The sequence below is a fragment of the Stegodyphus dumicola genome, chromosome 2, assembly GCF_044657685.1.
Source record: "Stegodyphus dumicola isolate Sdum_Otavi_A_Nest chromosome 2, ASM4465768v1".
Taxonomy (NCBI): Eukaryota; Metazoa; Arthropoda; class Arachnida; order Araneae; family Eresidae; genus Stegodyphus; species Stegodyphus dumicola.
In genome coordinates, this window is record NC_140769.1 from 184,855,125 (window position 1) to 184,877,869 (window position 22,745).

Here is a 22,745-nt window from a genome sequence, read left to right on the forward strand (position 1 = left end):
TCCATCATATGGGGTACGGTGACAACTTCAACGAAATCTGCGCCATAAGTTACTGTTTTAGTCAAAAGATGGAGCCACAAGTTCAGCATAATTTTTTCTAGCATTTTAAAATAGTTCTAATCTACCCCCCTTTTTTTATACCGATTACATTTTGAATTTAATTGTGTATGGGATTTTATTCTGAAGTGAAAATTTTGGTTCGTGGATCAGGCTGCCTGTTCTACACATCGCTGAATATCGAAGAATATTATTTGTACAGCTGCTTACAAAATGATGAATGGCGTCATCATTATGTTGCATAGGAAAACGAAAAATTATCTCCCTTTATATATATATATTATTGTAGAAGATGAAATTCCTTTACACGAACGAAGTTCATAATTTAATCCCCAGCCTAAAACGCAGGAATACGGCTGCAAACAAAGAAAAATCATCGTTTAAAAGTTTAAAGGGCTTAAAAACTTATCAGGATTTTACACTGCATGTTCTTGGAAGAAATTTATTGCTGGCTGACTGAATCGATGCTTGTATTTATGCATATATATAAAATAAGATACACATTTATATATTTATGAGATGATAACAGAGTCGTAGCTAGGGTTTTCAGCGCCCAGGGACAACTGAAGATTTCGCGCCCCCTACTGCTTGCCAAGGATGGAAAACATTTAATTCTAAAATGTCGTAACATCAGTTTGGCACCCCTTGGATTCTGCGCCCGGGGACAGATGCCCCCCTTGCCGCCCTCTAGCTACGCCCCTGGATGATAATTATGTAAAGCTCTTTAACTCCCCATTTAAATTTGGTTTTTCCTATTTCTAACCTAAAAAACAGTGACTTTTTATAATAAATCTGTGTAAACTGCATTATTTCAAAACGAATCCTTATCGCATGATTTTTACATAACGCTTCAGCCAATAATAATTTCAGATTTAGGAATGGAACCTGAAAATAAACCAATCAATATAAACCTTAAAACTAAATCATTCTGAGCGGTTATTTCATCTCCAATAATACATCGCATACATTCTTCCAGTTCGCTGCTGCCTGCTGTTCGTTTCTCCATCAAAATTTACTGTTTTAAAAGATGTAAAAGTGATATAGATGTGATCAAGAACGAACACGCAGACTGCCGTCATCGTGACGATTAATTTAAATCAAGAATGCGCTTCACAAGAATTTATCGAGACTGTTAAGTCTATAAGATCGCTTCGTCATTCCGTAAATCAAGTTCTTTTTTGCGTCATCAACAGTAAACTGCGAATAGTAATAAAATTTATCTACTGTATCTATAATTTCTAGGCCTTCTAATTTTCAGCGATTGAATAATTTCTTTCATAAGGTATTAATTTACGAGAATGGAAAGCTATAGGGTGTAACCGTCTGGGTGCTCTTGTTTCAAAACTGCACCACAGTTACTTTAGAGACGTCTACAAACACGCGATGAGGGTAATTTGGATTAAATAATATTAAAATGTAATTCGTAAGACGTGTACAAACACGTGATGAGGGTAATTTGGATTAAACAATAAAATTTATTTCGTATTTTAAGCGTACTTTAAGTTTTGAAATGTTTGACAATTTAGCTAAGGTTCAATTACTTGGCAAAGCTTATGATGGCTATCTGCATGTTTACATTTAGGTGTCTATCTATATGGAGTGCCTTTTGTAAGTAAATTTGTTAAAGGTGATCTTATTTTTGCATAATTTGATATACAGTAGTATTTCGAAGAAATCTTTTTAGTTCTTTAAATTTTTTTTTTTTTTTTTTTTTTTGTGTCTCTATGGGAAGGGGTAACATTTTACAACTTCACTATTTTCATTACTATTACTGGGTTGATATTTTTGAATTTAAATTTTCATATCGTGAAAAATTTGTGAGTATGGCAAAGCCTCCAGGGCAATCTGCCTACCCATCGTAGAAAACTTATCTTTTCTTTAACAAAGTGGCATTTTGAGTACATTAGTTTGTTTCCTTTTCACATACTATATCAAATATTATTTTAAGATAATCTAATTGTTCTCCAACAGTTTTAAAAAACAGTATTATGTTATCAAAATGATTAAAAGCAAATTGAATTGATATTTATTTATGATTTGTGTAAAATCTCTTCGTGAAAAGCTGGAGAATTTTTCCAACCAAAACTGTCGATAATATGAGGATCAAAATTTGTTATGAATGCCTATTTTTGAGTATCTTTTTAATTTGTTATGCCAATAAATGTCAATAATCAGAGACCTAAAGCAGAAAATACTTTAGCATTTATTTATTGATCTAGCACTGTAGCTGCTTTAGGTATGGGTTCTGAAACTTTTTAATTATTTTGTTAAACTTCTGGCAAGCAATACATAATCTCATTTTTGCATTTTCATCTCTCTTATATGCTACAGTTAAGATGCAGCAGTGGGCTAGATGATGGTTTTATGATACTTGCATGTAATAATTCTTCTATTTGTTTTTTTAATACCATTGTCATTGCTTTTGGAAGGTATTGTATCAATACAACTCACATCATATTTATTTGTGCAAATGAATGACATATAATCATTTAATAATTTTTGTAACTGGGCCACATAAAAAAATTTCTCACTTATTAAATCACTTTATAGGATTGCATGCGGTCTTAAAAAACAAAATACCGTAAACTCATTATATTTGGTATATTTGAGACAATATGGCAAAATTAGTAGGTTATGTAAGGGTCAGTACCCAAGACCATTAAGTTCACTTTCAAGTTGACGCGCTTGCAAAAGCAGGTTGTGCAGTAAATATGATTTTTATAGACAAAAACTCAGGTGCTAAATCGGAACGTCCAGGTTTAAAAAATCTTGAAGTACTGGAATGCACAGCAGACGATGATAGAACAGCCGCCCTACTAGTACTTTACGCATTAGCGCTGGTTAGATATAGAAATTTGATAGTGCATTTGCATTTAACATTTGTGTGAACACTAGTTACCATTAAACTTTCAAGCACATCTCAGAATTAACTTTGTGTGATTCTCGACTGATGCAGCAAACTTTGTTTTTCAGTTCTGGATATTGAACATATATTTTTGTATATTAAGCGAGGATTTAAAAAAAAAAAAAAAAAAAAAAAGGCTGAAAAAAAATTATGCATAAAACATTGCGTTGAAGAATTCAGAACTTGCAGCTGAGGATAAAGACATTTCCCTATTCCGCATACGATTTTTTCCGTGAAGTAGGGCTTGTCCCGACACACATGAATCCTGTCGACTTGAATTACTGTATTAAGTTATAAGTTGGTGGCCGCAGTGGTGAAAATGATTTACGAAATGATGGAGCTTGGTGCGTAAAAGGCGTTAATATTTAACAGAGTTAACGTGTCGATCTAATACTTCCTTGTGCGAAGTATAGGAAGTATTGTACGAAGTATAGGAAGTAATTTCAACGAAAATATCCATTTTGATCACTCTGGAATCCATTTGGACGATTTTTTTACTTGACATCTATACGTACGAACAGAATAAAAGACTTTTTTTCTTTTTTTTCCTTCCCAAAACGGATTTAAAATTGATTCAGAAGGGATTTTTACTTTTCTATGCGAACGAAACTATTCATTTTGACCGCTTTCGAATCCATTTGAACGAATGTATGTACGGACAGAATAAAGAATTCTTTTCTCCAAAACGGATTTCAAATTGTACTCAAAACAAATTTTTTCGCAATGTTTTTACCTACGTACGTACCTCGCATACTCAAAAACGAGTGATAAAATATTATGAGACGTATTAAGGGAATAAAAATATTGATGGAAGGGGAATTAACAGTCTAAATAAACAACGTACGTTAGCTCCGGAAATATGCAAATTCGGTGACTGATAATTGCTGTGCGCAATGGAAACATGTTGGAATTCCGGTCTTTAGTGTTGTTTAAGGCGAATGTCGTTTTTGATAGTAATCAGTATTCAGTAGTTATTTAAGTTAACTCATTTTCCACTGCCCCCTTTTTAGAGTTTTACGGCCTATTTTGGCGATCACCTTTCTTCTTATCTTGAAATTTATTCCCGGTATTGAATGTCTTTGATTGTCTGACGGCCTAGAAAATTGCCTGTTTGGTGTCTTGCCAAAACTTCTCTTACGCATACTTTCTGCAACCCTCCTACTTTTGAATTTCACCGCGAGCTCAAACAATTGGTCTAATGTGCTGGGGTTTCTCACTTCGACATATTTCTGGACTTGCGGCAGAAGTCGAGGCAAAATAACCCGAATTAATCTCTGCATCGGACTTTGACCACGGGGAACGCTTTTATCAGATCATCTTTCAAATTTTCAAATGTATATGTAAGGCTGCCTATTTCCTCAGACGAAATTGCCCGATTCCTTTAAACCATCTTAATGTCTGTCCGCGTAAGACTGTCGTTGCTATCGTAATCTTCTGGACTTCTGGAACGGGATAAAGTAAAAAATGGTTATCTAAATTTTCTAGGAAGCTAGTGACCGACGCTTTTCCGTCGAATGTCACTGCGGGTTTCAACAAGGTAGCCAAAAACCTTCCATTATATTACCAAGAGCCGGTGACGTTTGCAATGTAGATGGGCGTCTGCGATGTAGATGAACGTCTCAACTGCAGCGTCGTTATCAGCCATGAGCTCGGAAGTTGGGCGTCACTTATGAGATCTATCTCTTCTTTTCTACATAAACTAAACCAGATCTTACAATGAACCTGTGAATTCTCGCTCAGACGTCAAATAAATACCAGCACAGAAGAAGGGTGAAAAATAACCCTTTATTAAATTCAAACTACAAACAGAAAAAGGCACGTTCTTCGTGCTTTATAATAACATCCACAATTTGCGGTGGAACTTAAATGTAATATATAAATCAATTCAAGTGTAATATATAAATCAATTCACGAAACGTGCGCAGCCTCTTGAAAACACGCTCTGACGAAACTCAGGTATTCACCCGTTTAAATACTCACTTAACTTTAAATTTACATCCTGGCAAGGTAATGCGAGGGAAAAACGAGAGGTTCAGGAAAGGGGCCAAACTTAAAATAATTTGTTACGCAAAATCAGGGAAATCCTGCACAGTAAGTTATGGTTAAAACTTGACATAAAACGTCATACCTGTTTGGACATCTGCTAACAGCATAACTTTGAAATATTAGCGATTTTGTTTCTATCAGTATCATTTTTTGTTCTAAAATGTCGAGTTTTGAGCGCCAATTACGGGAACTTTTGATTTACTTCTTTAATTTGAAGAAATCTGCAGCGCACCGATTACTTGTAGATGCATTTGTTGAGGCTGCCTTAAGTGAGAGAAGTTGTCATGAGTATTTTCAAAAGTTTATGAATGCTGAATTTGACGTCGAAGACAAAGAGCGTAGCGGAAGGATAAAAATGTATGAAGACGCGGAATTAAAAGCATTTATTGCGTGAAGATTTCTGCCAAACGCAAATAGAACTTGCACTTACAATTAGAAGTGACTCGGAAGGAAAAAAAAAAAAAAAATCTTGGGAATGATTCAACACCAAGGAAATTGTGTTCCATGTGAACTGAAGCCGAGGAAACTTGAACGCTGACTTTTTACACTTGGAATGCTGTTTGCCAGGCAATGTATCCACTATAATAATCCAAAGAAGAAGAAATCATGGGAATCGCCAGGCAATGCTTCAACATCGACAACTAAGTCGAATATTCATAAAAAATAAAAATTATGTTGTGTACATGGTGGGATCAACTTGATACCATGCATTATGAGTTGCTCAAACCGAACGAAACCATTGAAACCATTTCTTGGGGCCTCTGCCGAACACACTTGGTGAGATTGAGCCGGGTACTCAAAGAAAAATGCGCTCGCTACTACTCCAGACATGACAAAATTATTCTTCTGCATGATAACGCTCATTCACATGTTGCGACGCCGGTCAGCACCTGCTTGGAAACACTCAAATTGAGAAGTTTCCCCCCTCCCGGTTGTATTCACTAGACATTACTCCTTCTAATTTACTACTTGTGCCGATTGATGACGCAAGTCCATCTGAGCCATGGACCTTATAAGAAATAGACTAACCCAAACGGGTTTTCTCTCTCGTCTGAGGCGTTACTGGCTGTCACCTTGATCACATCCGGAGGAGTAGGGACGACTTGCAGAAATTTAACATTGGTTGCCTGTTGTAGCGTGTATAATTGTCAAGAAAAAGCTGGTTGTAGCGCCTCATTTCACAAATTAGAATTTTTACATATTTTTATTTTTGAAATTGAGATTGATTTTTAAAAATTTAGCATATTTATCAAGCATAACTAACGTTCCAAATAATTATAAAGCTATTGCATGCTTTCAGGGCTGGATATTTTTTTAGCTTTTCCTATGCTGTAAGAAAATTTGTAACTAGTACTTTTAGAAAATAATATTTTAAATCTGAACTAATAGAAAATTTCAAACAAGCAATTTTCTCTTGCAATTTTTATGCTTTTTATTGGTGTACATAAGTAAAAAATACTAAAATATTTAAAAACGAATTTTCGAAAGTTTTGTTTAAAATTCTAAATTGTGCTGCTTTTTTAAAATTATAGATGAGTATTATAGCACAATTTCTATAAAGGAATTTATTTCAATTATATTTCATTATACATCATAGTGATAAACACTTTTGACTTTTTAAAAATTTTTATACATTTAATTCTATTATTAAAATTGTATTTAACCGTAATAATTAATTTTTCTTGTATTTTATATGGTTATTTTTTAAAATTTATTTTTATTTCCGCATAAGATTTTTTTTTATTTACTGTTAATGTAATTTATTAGCCCAAACCGGCGGTAGCCTAGAAAGGCTGTTAGTTTCGAAGCAGCATTTTGCGCTGTTTTACTATAAATGTCTCCTTGCAAATTGTTGTTACCGAATATTATCGCCCTGTATTATATCTAAAGAAATTAAATAATGAAGAATCTGCATGAATACATGTATGTTTCTCGCACTGTGACAAAAACGACAGTATCTAGAGCCATCAAATTTTGAATAATATAATCCTCCATTCGAACATGGGCATCTGGACGACCGAATTTCGAATTTGTTTTAATCTTTTTCATATTGTGCAAAACTTGAACGAATTTTTGATTAACAAAGTCAACGTGTGCAGAGCGAACACTGTGCGGAAAATAACAATTTTATCTCCGGTGCGGAAATTCTAAAGATGTTCTGTTTTCAAATGTATGTGGTTTACGGGCGAAGAGCATGATATTCAATAAATATAGGTAACACACAAAGCTTTAAAAAAAGTTCCCTTTGGGCGTAATATAAAATCTGAGTGCTTCCAGATTTTATTTTATCTTTTTTTTTTTTTTCACTTCATTACGCTCAGAAAATTTTATGCTCCGAATTTTATGAATTATTAAAATAACTGATCCACTTTAATGTTAATAATTTAATGATCATATAACCAAATAAATATAATCGTTTCGTAATGTCATTATAGTTTGGAAAATCACTGCCTGAAAATGTTCATTAAATAAATAAAAAAAAAAAAAAAAAAAAAAAAAAAATTATCAGATCTTGTTTAATTTTACCTTATTTATTCCAAAGTATCACGTATTATCAATCTTACTTCATTTTACTTTATTTTTACGCAAAATTAAGTTAATAAATTTTGTGCCTAGAGTTTTACCGTTTTACCAAAGTAAAGATGTTTGTACAAGAATTACGCGTGAAACAAATGCGCGAAAATGCAGTAAAAAGTACTTTAATGAGATGTATTAAATCCTATTTGGAAAAAACTGTGGCTTTCATAATCTCGTCATTATACAACGTATCACAATTAATAATTAAAAAGAGTTATGTTATACAAACGCCATAGGTTTCAGTGTTTAAAGTAAACCAGATCGTCCCTACTCTTTCTTGCCGACATGTTGGTGACGCGCGCCCCGCCCACTGGGTTAGTCTATCTTTTATAAGGTCCATGATCTGAGCAGCGTTTCATATCATATGAAGATACGAAAAAATGGCGTTGATTTGTGGATAGCCTCGATAGATGAAGCGTTCTTCCGAAGCATTATCTGTATACTGCGAGAAAGATGAGAAAAAGTAGTGGCTGACGATGAAGAATACTTACCGATACGTGCCGTTCTTTTACAATAAACGCCCAATTTTTGATAAAAAAAAGGCACAGACTTATTTGTACTTCCGATATTAATATAATATTATTTATACTGTGAGTCATTTTTAGCTTCCCTGTGGCGACAGATTTACCAGAAAATCGTCCAAAATTATTGCTCCGAAATGCTGTCGCATTAACACTCCCCTCCCCCCGCCCACATAGTATTATAGTTTATTTTAGACACAATACATAGTCATAATTTAGTTTTTGCTATATTGTCGTATGCTTCAAGCTTATTATGCCGTATGCTCAAGTGTCTGCAGTATGGCGACATGACGTCGTTCTGCTTCACTCTTTAACCCTGTACAAAAGCATTTTGTTTTACCGTTATTTATTCGGAGAACTTCTCATTAATTTATGTAAATAAATAATTCTGAGGTCATTAAATTTAGATGATTGTGGCAAAGTTATTTTCATTAAAAAAAAAAAAAAAACTTAGGCATTAGAAGAAATTTTTTTAAAAATATTTTTAGCATATTTATGAAATTTATATGTAGAAAACAATCACGTGCTTTAAAAAAATACCGTTGATTATGGATTCACATCTGTTGTCAATCATTGAAGCGAAGTATATCAGTATGTAACTTAAAAAAGATTTTTTTCTAAATGGTTCTATAAAACTAGCTAAGTTCAAGCATTATTTGAAGGATGTTCACATTTAGAGCAAGGACTTACATCGTCGTGTGCTCAGTTGTTGGCGTTTGCGAGATATGTTCATGCAGGATATTTTGAGAGGAGTTCCTGTTCTCATTTGTTTTTGTTTGAAAAATATTTCCAGTTTCTGAGATATATTTGAAAAAGATTCATGTTTCTTTGACAAAAATTTGTGAGTAGTGTCTGTGAATGCAGCATCAGCCGTGTTGGAAACAATACCTAATTTTCAAGCTGAAGAGTGCTCTCCGTAGTGAAATTAATGAACTGGATATGATACAGCTGTAGGCATTGACCTCAAAAAAAGTTTCAACTCTGCTAGAAAAATTTGGACTGAATCCAATAGAATCAGATTTGCTATCGCTCTTTTTAAGAAATTTTGGTATGTATTTTTTTAAAATTACATTTATGTTTAGAAAATGGAATTTCTTCACTGGAACAAAAAAAAAAAAAAAAAAAAAAAAAAAAAAAAAAATTCTAAATGTTGAATGTGCTAGCCATCATTACCCAGCATTGTTGAAAGACGCTTCGATCAACTTTTTATAAGGATCATTACAGATGCATACCATATTATAGAGCATCTTTTAACATTGCTTATGATGCTGAGTGATCTTAGTATCCCATAATAGGAAGGATGAAGTTTTAAGATCTAGAGATCAGAATGACCGTTCATACTGATGTCTTATTGCTCCATCCTCTCCAAAATATGAGAGCAAGAGTTTTTGCAGAAGTAACGTGGAGAAAGAGGATGATGTTCCATCTCGTATGAATGGCTCAAAATCCGTTGGTTTACCTCTCCAGGTCAGAAATAAGTGGGGATTTCGAAAAGTTTTTCCGCTTCGAACATGAAAGGAGGCCAGTTATACCAGTTGCGACACCATCGTCCTCGCAATTCTGTGAATTTTCGACAACAGTCTTGAAGCAAATATAACCGCTAGAGAAAAATGATTTGTTCTTATCTCTAAGCCACGTGATTGTAGCATCGATTACAGCATAATTGTTTGTAAAATATGATCTTTTCAAATCCATTTTTAGTTTGGAAAACAGGTAAAATTTCGACAGAAGTTCGGAAAATACGATAGATGGTCTGTCACTTCGTAGCTTATCTGGCTCAGTTTTTACATTGTGTTATTGCTGTTTGTGACAGGGAGCTTTGTCCTGAAGAAACATGATTCTCTTCGACAGCTTCCCCCCCCACCTTTTCTTTCAGTTGCTGCACGCAATTTATGTAGAATATCGCTCTAATAGTTAACATTTATTGTAAATCTTTGTTGAGCATAAGCGATACAGGTGATTCCTTCCGCATCCCAAAACATGATCGCCATCGCTTTGGCAGCGTCTGCTGTCAAATTTTCTTATACTTTGGTTTACCCGTTATGTCGTTACGGCACTGATTGCTGTTTGGTTTCTGGATCGTAGTGGTGGAGTGCTATTTCATTGTCAATAATCAAACCTCTCATAAAATCGGACGGTTTAAGAAATTCCATTCATTCCAACATTGCGTGTGAAGCAAAGACATTATGGTGTTTTTGATCGTCGTTCGACTCTTTATGTACTCATTTCTAGTTTGTTACTAATATAGATGGCCATGTTCCGTAAATATAAAAGCAATCCTCTTCAGCTCAATTCCTGTATAGTTTTATCTCATGCACACAATCAATATTCTTGATTAGGGCAGTTTTTGGTCATCCTAAACGTACCTCGTGTTCGATCAATAATCTCCCTTTCTTAAGGCAGTAACCCACTCCTTGATTATATTAAGAACTTTGTTCACCCATATTGTCATCAGTCGTTAACCTTCGTATTCACAATTACACTCTTGGGGGGGGGATCATGGTTATTGACCTCTTGGCCTGCCGGCTAGAATTTCGTGACTTATGGTAAAACAATCGAAAGAGTATTTAAATCACGCTATTTAGTTGCAAATTAAATGCATTCAAGAACCGCTTTTTATCATATACTGAAAGTGTATTGTGTGTATGCTTTCCTTTTTATGTTAGGTAGGAAACTTTTAAAATGAGCCTTGTAACGCTGTTTCACAGTAATTTAGCGGAATATGCCCTATGACAGCGATAGGATCAGAATTGAGCCATATACTCAGAAACCCAAAGTTAAGAAATCTAGTAAATCTAATCGTAATTAAAAAATTTACGCAGTAAATATTCTACTAAAAATACTTCATAATTTTATGAGTTTTGTGTTTATTATTTCAATGTGTATTACAAATTTATCGATATATAAATTTGTTAAATGTTAACTGGCATTTGTATCACTTTATTTTTTAAAAGGCACCTACCTGCCTTACGTAAAAAAAAAAAAAAAAAAAAAAAAAAAATATAAAATAAAATAAAAATAAAATAAAAGACGAAATAATCAATAATCTGAATAATCTGAATGTGAAACAGTTTTCATTAGAAAGCTGTCTACGAAGAGGCATCCCTCCTTCCAGACTGAGGCCCACCAGCGGCCGAGCGGTAAAGACGCTGAACACTGGTAGTTCGGTCCGAGGTTCGAATCCCGCGAACGGGCTGGCTGCATGGGCGTTTTCGTGGTTTTCCCCATGTGTAACGTGTATACGAGCCAGTTTCCCTTAGAAAGTCCTCCACGAAAGGCATCCCTCCCCTTAGGCAGATAGCCCTAGTGTGCTTTGCCATAATTAAATACACCACTACACCACCTTCCAGACTGATAGCCCTTGTAACTGAATCATTACAAAGTGAACATGTTATAAATGAATTCGCATTATATCGAATTGTATTATTTGTGTTAAATTTGAAAATAAATTTTAACCCATTTCTACTTATCTTCTTTATGTTCTTCGTTTAAGCATTTCATATATTGTAGAGTCATTATGTTTTTTGTAGCAGGAGATGTGAAAAATGAGCAATGCTCTCACCGGGACTCAAACTTGGACCTCTCGAATACGTACCGAGTGTGCTACCGTTACACCACGAAGGCATGCTGGAAGGAAGGAGAAAATACCTTATAATATAACAATTTAACTTTAACAAATTTTTTAGAAAACCAAAGTAGTTTAGAATCTCTTGTCTATTGGAAACTTCCCGAACACGAATTATGCATGTAAACCTAAAAAAATTAATGTAAGTGACTTACTAAGCCATGAATTCGGCCTGGAGAAAATTAAGGCCAGGCTGTAATACAAGCAGTAACTGTATTACACTTTTCAGGGCTTTTATGCTTAGCATGGTTGTTAATGTCTCTCTAGACTTGGATTTAGAATTTTACACTGAATAATATGTGGAGTAACTGAAGGACATTACAAATGAGTTCAAGAAAAGAAGAACTATAACAACTTCAGAAGGAGCAACAAAAAATTGTGACAGAAATGGAAGATTAAGGAGGAAAAAGATGATCCTAATTGAGCAGCAAAATTTTTTGCATAATGGGGCAAGCTGCAAAGTTTTCACTTGAAGATATCTCTCTGATAAAGTAGAAGCAAATTACAACATATGCATTTTCAGCTACAACGCCATATCTCACTTTAAAATGTACACAGCAACAAATCATATGTGATAGATTTTTGAAGGAAAAAAGGCCCAGTGAGAGTGGTGCTAAGAAACAATGAAAAGTTGAATAAAGATGCACAGGGAGACAATTACCTGATGTTCCAATATATATATATATATATATAAATAATAATAATAATAATAATAAGGCTTGTAAATAGAAAGTTTTAATTTAACTTACCTAGATCTACAAATTTGAATTTCTGAGTTGTACAAGCATTTGCTAAACTAGTTGAGTTGAGTAGTTTGTTACTGCTAACTGTAAAAATAGGGGGGTCACAATGTAAAGTTGAGTGTAAAGCTGCTACCTATGAGAGCTATTGTAAAAATCTATACTGTAAATTTTAAAAATGTAAAATGTAATATGCTGTTTTGTGTGCAAAAATGTTGCTAACTTTGAGTCATATGAAAGTGTAAAAAGTAAAAAATATGAACTACTATTGTTTGTGAAAACAGACGTTGCAAACTACTAAAGATATAAAAATTTTTTGAAAAAATGGTTTTAAATAAAAATTCGAATATTTTAATTGAATTAATTTAAATTTGAATTAGAAAATTACTAATTGAAATAGAAAATTATTGTAAAAAATTGTTTGTACTAGGCTGCATATTTAAAACTGAAGTTATAAGTTCAATGAAGACTTTAACTAAATAGTGGCCAAAGGTAAGGAAATTAGAAAAATTAGATAAAAATCTTCACTCATTTCGGGCTATAATTCAAACTTTTGAAAAGAGTTGGCTCTTCATTAGTAAAAGGAAAGAATACAGTATTGATAAAATATACATTTTTTATAAAATTATATTACCAGTAATTCCTTAACTCTAGAAAGTGTCGTGTATTTTTATTTAAATTTCTCTCACTTATCCTTGTTTAAAGATGAAATAAATTATTGCAAATAAGTAAAAGTAAAGATAAGAAAAAGAAAAAGAAATAAAAATGTAAAAAGAAATAACCTTCCAAACTGAGTTCTGTAGGAATTTCTAACACAATTTTCCTAAGTTTGACGAAGTTTCAGTTTTTTGAGTGTCTGTGGCGAGGGGGAGGGGGAAATACCATGTGGTGGCTTACGATGGATTTTTCTGTAAAAAAATTCGCCGTTAGAAGCCATGTGATTTTAGTGATGATGAGATTGGACTTGCGTGTATGAACGGAAGTTTAAATGAATTGAATGTAGATTTATGCCTTGGTACAGGAAAATCTTAAGAAACAATGATGTGTCACGCGTACTTCATTGTTAAGTTGATTAAAAGGAGTAAATTTACTATTTCAGAGGTGATGATTTTCTTTTCTTCTTTTATTATTCCCCCCAAAGTCATTAGATATATAACATAGAATAAAAATATAAACAGTTTTTAAATTTAAATTACATTGTTTAAAATAGATGCACTAAAAAGTTAAAAATAATTTTTTGTTCTGTTCCGATACTGTTAATACCCCGATTTACACGAAATGGAAGATATCAATTCATTATTTTCCTTCCTTAATTTTACATGTTTATGCTTGTAATTAATGTGCATCTAAAATTGTCAGTTATTCAGAAGATGCCGGTAAACAAAACATTTCTCTGTCTGTATATATAGTAAACAGCTTTAAAAAATATGCATCAAAGCATAATAATTTGTTAAGTGCTTCATTGAAAGTTTATGTTAAAATGCTAAAAGTTATGTAAAAGTCTATACTTTTCTTCAAAAACTGCGCTTACGTATTAAGTATGTTCATAGCTAGAGTTTGGAATCGAGCTTGATAAGTTTTGGTCATTTTCGAGTACTCAATACTTGAATCAAAGCCCGACGAGCTTTTGAGCTCTGTACGTACAAAATGTTTTTCGTTCTGCATTTTATTTTTAATTAATTTGTCAACATATTTCTTAAGAATTTTAGGAGACATTTTATGATGCCTTTTTAAGTACATAAAAACTAAAACTTTTTTAATTGTATTACGGATAAGTAAAGTTAAACAATAAAAGGATTATAAATATATACAGTAAAATAATGCTTTTACTTTAATAGTACTTTTACCTGAACCGTGTTGAAACTTGTGTTGGTAAAGAGATGAATTTGTTGCCGCCTACAGTACAGTTTATAGAAATGCAAGGATTTTTAATCTTTACCGATAAAAACAATATACTTTTAATTTTTAAGTAGTAACGTGTATGTAATATTAAATAATGATTTTCTTAGTATCAGTAAAAAAACAAAATTACAAATTGTTGAACATTGAAAATGCCGTGTTTCGCTAAACAAACATTTGTTACAGAGTCATACGCAGAAAAATGCACGCCTTACTTGATTTGTGTCGAATGGAAAGAGTGTGACAGCGCGCTTTTACTCTGCATCAGATAAAAGAATGTCTGGAGCCACAAAAGGATGATAAGAAGAATCGAGATGGTAGAAAGGATTATTTCAGTTAGCCGCCATCAGTCAGCGAAGAAAGATGTAATGAATGTAATAATACAGAAAGGAAAAAAATTGTTGCAAGTTTTTTTTATATAATTTTGTATAATATCAATTTGAAGGTTTCTGTGAATATATGAATTTGGGATGAAAGAAATACACTCAGAGACACAAGCAGAAATACAAACAGAGACACAAGACACTTTCTAGAGACACAAGCAGATCATGTTTTAACAAATCATAAATAAATAGAATGGGATTAAGTTTCGGAATACTTCGGACCTGACAGAAAGCTATACTTCCTTTTAACCAATAAGAATGCGATTACAAATATCTCAACACAAAACTTAGTCGAAATTTTAGCAATATTTTGGTAAAAATGGTTAATATTATTGGAGCTAAGCCGTGAATACACGCATATTCTAGAATAGTATTTTCTATTTTTTTCTAGAATAGTAATCATGCCGAAAAACAAAAGATCAACCGTTTGGAGCCATTTCGCCAAGGCAGACCAAAATTATCGCGCGCTATCACTCTTTTTTCATTCGACACAAGTGACAATGAATGCAATAAAAAATTTCCATTTTAAATGGCAGTACGTCAACAATGCGTCGCCATCTAAGCAGCATTGACGTTGACAAAGCAGAGGCAGGAACGACAGCTAAAAAGCCAAAAACTTTGGATAATTTCGTAATCAAAACATCAATTGAAGAGATTGTTGCAAAAATGGCTGCAGTAAATGGTTTATCAGTTCTTCATGTCACTCAATCAGAGTTTATTCGACAATCATTGGCCTTAAGAGGTATGAAGCTTCCAGCCAACGAAAAATCTGTAATGGCTCTTGTTTATAACCATATGGAAGTTGTGAAACAAAAAATCAAAAAAGAAATTCTCCATTACCATGGATGAATGGACCAGCATCGGTAACCGGATATTTCTGAATATAAATCTACATACTGCCTGCCAAAAAAACATCAATCTTGGACTGGTAAGAATTTTTGAAAGTTGCGATGAAAAAAAAAACTCGTAGAAGAGCACCTGGAATGTTTTGATCTATCATTTAAGCACGATATTGTATCCGTTACTGGGGATGGAGCAAGTGCTATGATCAAGTTCGGAAAAGAATCGCCTGCTTTTTATCAAACATGTCTTGCACAGGTTACAGCCGCAAACATCGCGGACGAAAACAACGCAAGGCGAAAAGGCCGTGCTACAAAACATCGCAAAGAGCCCACATAGCACAAAAACATCCTTGGGATATCCCAAGGATGTTGCTCGCGGGATATGCGCACATCCTCAGGACATCCCGGAATATCCCGCGAACCTCCTAAACACCTCCGAGTGCTTAATGTCACATCCCAGTATATCCTTAGGACATCCTATCTACGTCCCACCGACAGCATATGGGATGTTATCAGGATTTGAAACACTAGTTACAATATCCCTTTAACCTCTTAAATATATACTCTCAACTGCTTAGTGTCACATCCTAGTATATATACAGAGGAAAATTCCAGTGAAAGTATGTGAAGGTGTGATGATCTAAAACCTACTTTTTTTAACACATATAGTCTCAAATCGTTCTCCTATGGTTACTATGGAAAAATCAGAAATGTTGAAAATATTTATACAACTTATTTTGTTTTTAAATCTGAATTTGTGAATATATTAAAACTGAGCAAGGAAATTAAAATGAATTATTAATACAAAATATTAAAACTGAAAATTTTGCTTTTATTTTTAAGATATTAAAAATCTTTTGTTCATTTTTAAACATCCAATAGCCCCCAAATTGAATTATTCATAATTAAATTATTTTACAAAATCAGTTTCTAATTTCAGTTAATTTGTATTAAAAATTGAATAATAAAATTACCCATTTAATAATCTTTACATAAATGAATCATCTTTCTTTAAAACATGTAAGGAATTTATAGTGTTTTGATAACACTGTTGGGAAATTGTTAAAAGGAATAAATTGTATTTTTAAAACTAAATCAATTCCTAGCCTCAGAATAAATAAATATGTTTTCGTAACATGAGAATGCTGCAGGCTTTTTTATATATTTAATATTTAGTTGTAAAAATTTGACATTATGTTAACAATTCTTTATATCATTCAAAAGGTAACTCAAGAAGCTCTTCTAAAATTCTATCTTTCTGCTCACACAATTAAAAAAAAAATCTGAAAGGCCTCAGATTTTAGCAGTCACTCAAAAAGGCTAAAAGTTTACGAATGCATAGATTATCAATACAGATGGGGCAGTGGAAATAGCAAAACATTTTATAAGATACTGATACCAGAAAGTTATATATCTTCTATATATTTGAAAAATGAAGAAATGTTAAAATGTTTTCAATTAGATATATCATGAATTAAATGCATTTTAAATCAATCAGATTAAAAATTAAAAAAAGCATTGTTAAGAACTGTGTGTAATGCTTTTAAATAGTTTGGCTTGTTAGTCAATAATATATTAGATTTTAAAGGTAAATATATTAAATTTTGCCAAATGGCAAGACTTGAATGAAAAGCGAAACAAGTTTACGACTGACAATATGAAGTCACATTTCAAAACCAATAGCCCTTTTAGATTAAAAAAAAAAGTTCTGAAAATAATTTGCAATGGTTCATTGGTATTATTTTACGCAAAATTCAGTAAAATGAAATTTACCCGTTGAAATCAGCACCAAATTAAACTTTGTAAATTGTAGCGCATGTTAAAGGTTGTCTCATCCAGAATTTTATTACTAATTATTCATTTCAGAGCAAAATAAAACAGTAATTGCCATTTATATGACAATCAATATCAAAAATTTAAATCCGCATTTTACGCAACATAGAAAAACTTCAAAAGATCTACTGTTTACCATGCAATTAAGGCATTTTATTCTGCTATCAACTCTACCAATTATTAATTCCATTAAGTATATTCAGTTTACTCTTTCTGCTCAATATATGCAATGTAAAATTTTCCATAAATTTATTAATTCATTTTATTTTGAGGTGAGCTTTTATTCAACTCTCAATGTCAACGAGAATGTTTAGTTCATTTTTTATTCGGTCTCAAAAGAGAAATCAAAATACGTGGATTTATGTACATGTATTTATGAATCAAAATACATGAGAAATCACAGTGAGAAAAGCACTGCTACCTTAAACTGTGATTATATATAACAAATGCAGTGAATTATAGTTAAAAAATAGTGAAAATATTTATATTTCTGAACTATTTCATATATAACATTTTCAGTTTCGCATATGTGGCAATTTAAGAACTTTTTTACGTATACCAATTTTTTGAAATATCTGCAAATTTTTGTATCTTCAAGGAAAGCTTATTCTTTCACCTTTAGTATATAAGTAATGGTAATTTACCAGATAAAATTACTTAATGGGAAATACAGAAAAATATCTAACCACTTACCTTTGTGACTTCAGCTGCAAAGAGACTAAAAAAGTAGTTCAGCTAAATCTGCTATAATAAATATTTATAATAATGCTAAATTATGCAATATCTATTAATATGACAAATTTTTGTAAAGCTATTTATTTGGATGAAAAATAAACACATTCTGAAATTTATAGCACTATATTAAGATTAACAGAGGAAAAACACTGTTCAAAATTCAAAATAATTTTTATTAATCCAATTTATCACATTTTATTTGAATTCATGAAAAACAATCTTATATCCATGTATTCTTATGTATATAAGAACTCTTGATAAATTGGATCTCTGTCATTGCCTTTCACAGCACCTAAAATAAAAAAACACACACAATTACTATATGTGAATATAATTCATAATTAAATTTAAACAAATGACTATTAGAACGCAAATTAAAGGAAGCATTTAAAATATTTTAACATTTAGTACCTATAAACAGAGTAGCAATTATTTGATTTTTCGATTATAGTAAAATAAACATGGGGGATGCCTTTTAAAATTTTTTATGTCAGAAAATAAACTCAAACCACCAGCTGAACATATGAGCAGTTTTATCAATCAGCCACTGGTAGGTAACCTGGATACTGAATCAACATATAAAGTTGCCAAGATAAAGAGAGAAACAAAATTATGATAATCACATCTTACCTATTCATAAAACTATTTTAAAATTAATGTGTAGGCAAGTCCAAAAAGAGTGAGAATGAATTTATTTTGCAACACAAAGTAAAGTCTTGCAGGAGCAAAAAAAACTTGTCTCATGAGATTGGCAAGTAAAAAATAATTAACTGCATCTGGTAACATTTATCTGACAACACATAAGTAATTGTTAGCTACGTGCAGAAAATAAAATCTGATCAGGGGCGTAGCTAGAGGGGGGAAGGGGTGGCATCTGTCCCCGGGTGCAGAATCCAAGGGGCGCCAAACTGATGTTAGAACATTTTAGAATTAAATGTTTTCCATCCTTGGCAAGCAGTAGGGGGCACGAAATCTTCAGTTGTCCCTGAGCGCTGAAAACCCTAGCTATGACTCTGAATCTGATCATGTTAATGCAATTTTAAACTTTTGAATTTAACCGCAGAAATTTACCAAAGAAGTACTTGTAACGGTAGTAAATGAAGATGTGGCTAATCTTTACTGTATGGTACACCTTTGTTTCTGTCTGAAAAAAAATCGCAAAGTGGTATTGGTTGTTTGTGAAATGTGGAAGCCCATTGCGTCAAATAAGTTTTTCGGTAACCCTAATGTTGATAATGTTGGCAAAAGTAGCCTTTTGGGATAAAAAAAAAAAAAAAAAAAAACTTTTTTTTTGTTAATAAAAAGGAGTTATTTCTGCAAATATTGCCAACGTGCTGTGATAAATTTAGTTTCGGGCTACTTTTTTTAATAGTAAACCTTTTGTACGGTCTCAGGTTTTTGGTTCTTACCATTCTTTTCAATTGCTGTGTTTGGTTGCACGGAAGTGGTATGGTCTTGTATTTTGAACATGCTATTTATTATTTTGGTGTGGGTACCATCGTTTGAGTATGTCTGAGGTGACTAAGAGACGAAAAATTTAATTGAATTGCTTACCTGGAGGATGGTGGTGGGAAGCCTAAACATATGCATGTGAAAAAAAAGGTATGTTAAAAAAATGACGTTTCATTTATTTTTTTGTCTCTGTGTGTTAATTTTTGTTAGAAGATTTGTTGTTTAATGTTTTTATGTTAGGAAATATGTATTTTTGGTAACTTATTCCTCTCTGTTTGTGTATTTTTGGTTGTCTGTGTGTTAAGACAGTGGCGAATTTTTTCTGGTAACTATGATATTTTTAACTTTCTGATTTTCTTAAAGTGAAAATAGATCAATGTGTACATGGACAAAGTTAAGGCAGTGCACAATACCCAGTTCTCTGTTTTAATAGGTCGATGTGTACATGGACACAGAGTTTGTGTATGTCTTTGACTTCTTATTTTGGTTTTGTGTAGCGGCCACCTTGAAATTGGTGCCGATCCTCTCAGGTGACGATCTTGATATAAAAAAAAAAAAAAAGAAACGATTCGCCAAGGGTTACAGTAGAGTAAATTTTTACCAAAGATGTTCTACCATAATCACCATTTCAGTGGTTTAAACACTAGTGGAGCAGTATGCAGAGATGAAGATTTGAGTTTTGTTTACACAGCATGATGGTTTAGGCACTCCAGCCATTACAGTGAACAAAATTATAATAAACATAGCCACAATAATTGTCTATAAATATTGATGTATAACACTGCATTAACTAATATATTTCTTATGTTAGTATATACAGAATCCGTAATCGAAGGGAAAATCAGAAGACTGTGCATGCATTTTCCTTTAACTGAAACATGGATTTGACCATACAAATCTCAATCTTACGGGACATGCTACACTATGCAGATAGACAGTAAAAAGTGCTTGTGTTGTTTTTATTTGTTAGAGGTATGAAATAAATATACTTCTAGATTTTAATTTTTTCTTTTCTTGTTTTACATTTGGATTACCTATCAAAAAGTAAGGAATTTTGATATTATTACAATATCGGAGTTAAAATAACAATTATTGGACATGTTAAAGTAATGAAAATTTTAAATTAGGTTAAAAAGTAACCCTTAATGTGGCATATTTTTGAACTAAACTCTATCGACATTAAAAACAACAAAACGTCCCTCTTTATTAAGGACTTTAATTAGCTAATTTTAAATACGGAGCTATGAATGAATTTTTTCCCTTGCATGTTATAATAACTGAAACAAAATTACTCTGATACAGTCAAAATTCCTAAATGCAAGTACATAAAATTTACTTTAGCAATTTAAAGAGATGAGACACACTGAACACATGAATAAATTTCTATCAAAGAAGAATTTATTAAATTTGGCCATTCCATAGTAAACTTTAACCATTAGATTAGATTATTACACCATGTTATCAGTTTGAAAAGCAAGTCATATGCCAGATCTTGGATGTAAAAGAAATGCACAAAATAATATACAGATTATTGAAAAATGATGTATACCAATGTTTATAGATATGATTAAATGTAACAGAAAATTTACTGTCACAACCACATTTCTAAGTGAAATGTATTATTTTAACATTTTACAATATTTAAGGTATGGCATTAAATGCAACATTATGTGCCCGGATATAAGTTAGTAAATTAAAAATAATAATAATAATAATCAAAGAATGAATGTCATGAAAAATTTCAAAAACAAGCAGAATTTAATTTAGAAGACCTTTAGATACTTATGATAAATAAATTTGAGAATTCTTCACCCAAAATTAAATTATAATTAACTAAAACCAGTTTGACTGACCTTCTACAAAATCCTTCAGCTGCAATTTTTTCTAGCTTGAAAACCAAATTCTTCTCCACATGGTAATAACATCTTAACCAGTTGAAATTCCTGCAGAATGTTTGATAACACAGTAATAGAATTAATAGAATAGAAAAATTAACACAAAAGTATAGAACATCATTTAAATTTAACATTATTACAAATTTTGGTGCTTTCTGACTATCTGCAAAGCTGTGAAAATTGGCAAAATGGTTAGTTTATGGTTCATATCTACTGCTCTGTTCACAAGTAGTAATTCAAATAAGCACTTTATAAGAAACAAGAAATTTTAGGATGCACAAACACAAAAATATATACATTGGGTCAATATTCACATATTTTTCATCCAATGGAATACTATTCAGAAATAAAGATTAAATATAAAGCATGTAAATACATGTGTGTGGTATGCATATTCATAGTTTGCTATTATCGCGTGCATACTCTTGCTGTTTTAGCATAAGTTGAAGCTGTGAGGGCAGATAATAAGAAAGTATCAGAATTTTTCATGTATAAGAAAAGATTGCCCTGACAAGTATCTCAATTGTTTAGCACTGACATTTACATAGTGCATTTTTTTATGGTTCATATCTACTGCTCTGTTCACAAGTAGTAATTCAAATAAGCACTTTATAAGAAACAAGAAATTTTAGGATGCACAAACACAAAAATATATACATTGGGTCAATATTCACATATTTTTCATCCAATGGAATACTATTCAGAAATAAAGATTAAATATAAAGCATGTAAATACATGTGTGTGGTATGCATATTCATAGTTTGCTATTATCGCGTGCATACTCTTGCTGTTTTAGCATAAGTTGAAGCTGTGAGGGCAGATAATAAGAAAGTATCAGAATTTTTCATGTATAAGAAAAGATTGCCCTGACAAGTATCTCAATTGTTTAGCACTGACATTTACATAGTGCATTAGAAACATATAGTAATATATGTATAATAAAAAGATAATTGCATAAATTCATTTTTTTAAATGCCAAACTTTAACAATTTTTCACATATAATTAAACAGAATTCTTTCACATGAACATCTAAAATCCATTCTTAACTAAAGAATAAATAATAAAACCATGTAAATTTCTTATCAAGCCCATCATTTCCGAAATGTCTACTTCTGAAAGTTCCCAGCATTTCTCAATATATTATTAAATTACTAAACTAAGCATCAATGATCGTCATGTTCGCTAATGTGGCAATATCTTTCACACTTCTTTGTTACCACAAGTAACAAGTAA

The 22,745-nt window shown here is 32.1% G+C and overlaps 1 protein-coding gene and 1 long non-coding RNA gene across 2 annotated transcripts in view; one reads left to right on the top strand and one right to left on the bottom strand.

Moving 5' to 3' along the window:
• LOC118190196 (E3 ubiquitin-protein ligase AMFR-like) overlaps window positions 1–22,745 on the top strand; it is a 241,888-nt gene that overhangs the window by 24,241 nt on the left and 194,902 nt on the right. The gene's annotated exons all lie outside the window — the stretch shown is intronic.
• LOC146998675 (uncharacterized) lies at window positions 18,316–21,934 on the bottom strand. Its single transcript, XR_015039346.1, has 2 exons — window positions 21,469–21,934; window positions 18,316–18,455 (listed from the first exon to the last, which is right to left on the bottom strand). It is a non-coding gene; the product is annotated as an uncharacterized LOC146998675 (long non-coding RNA).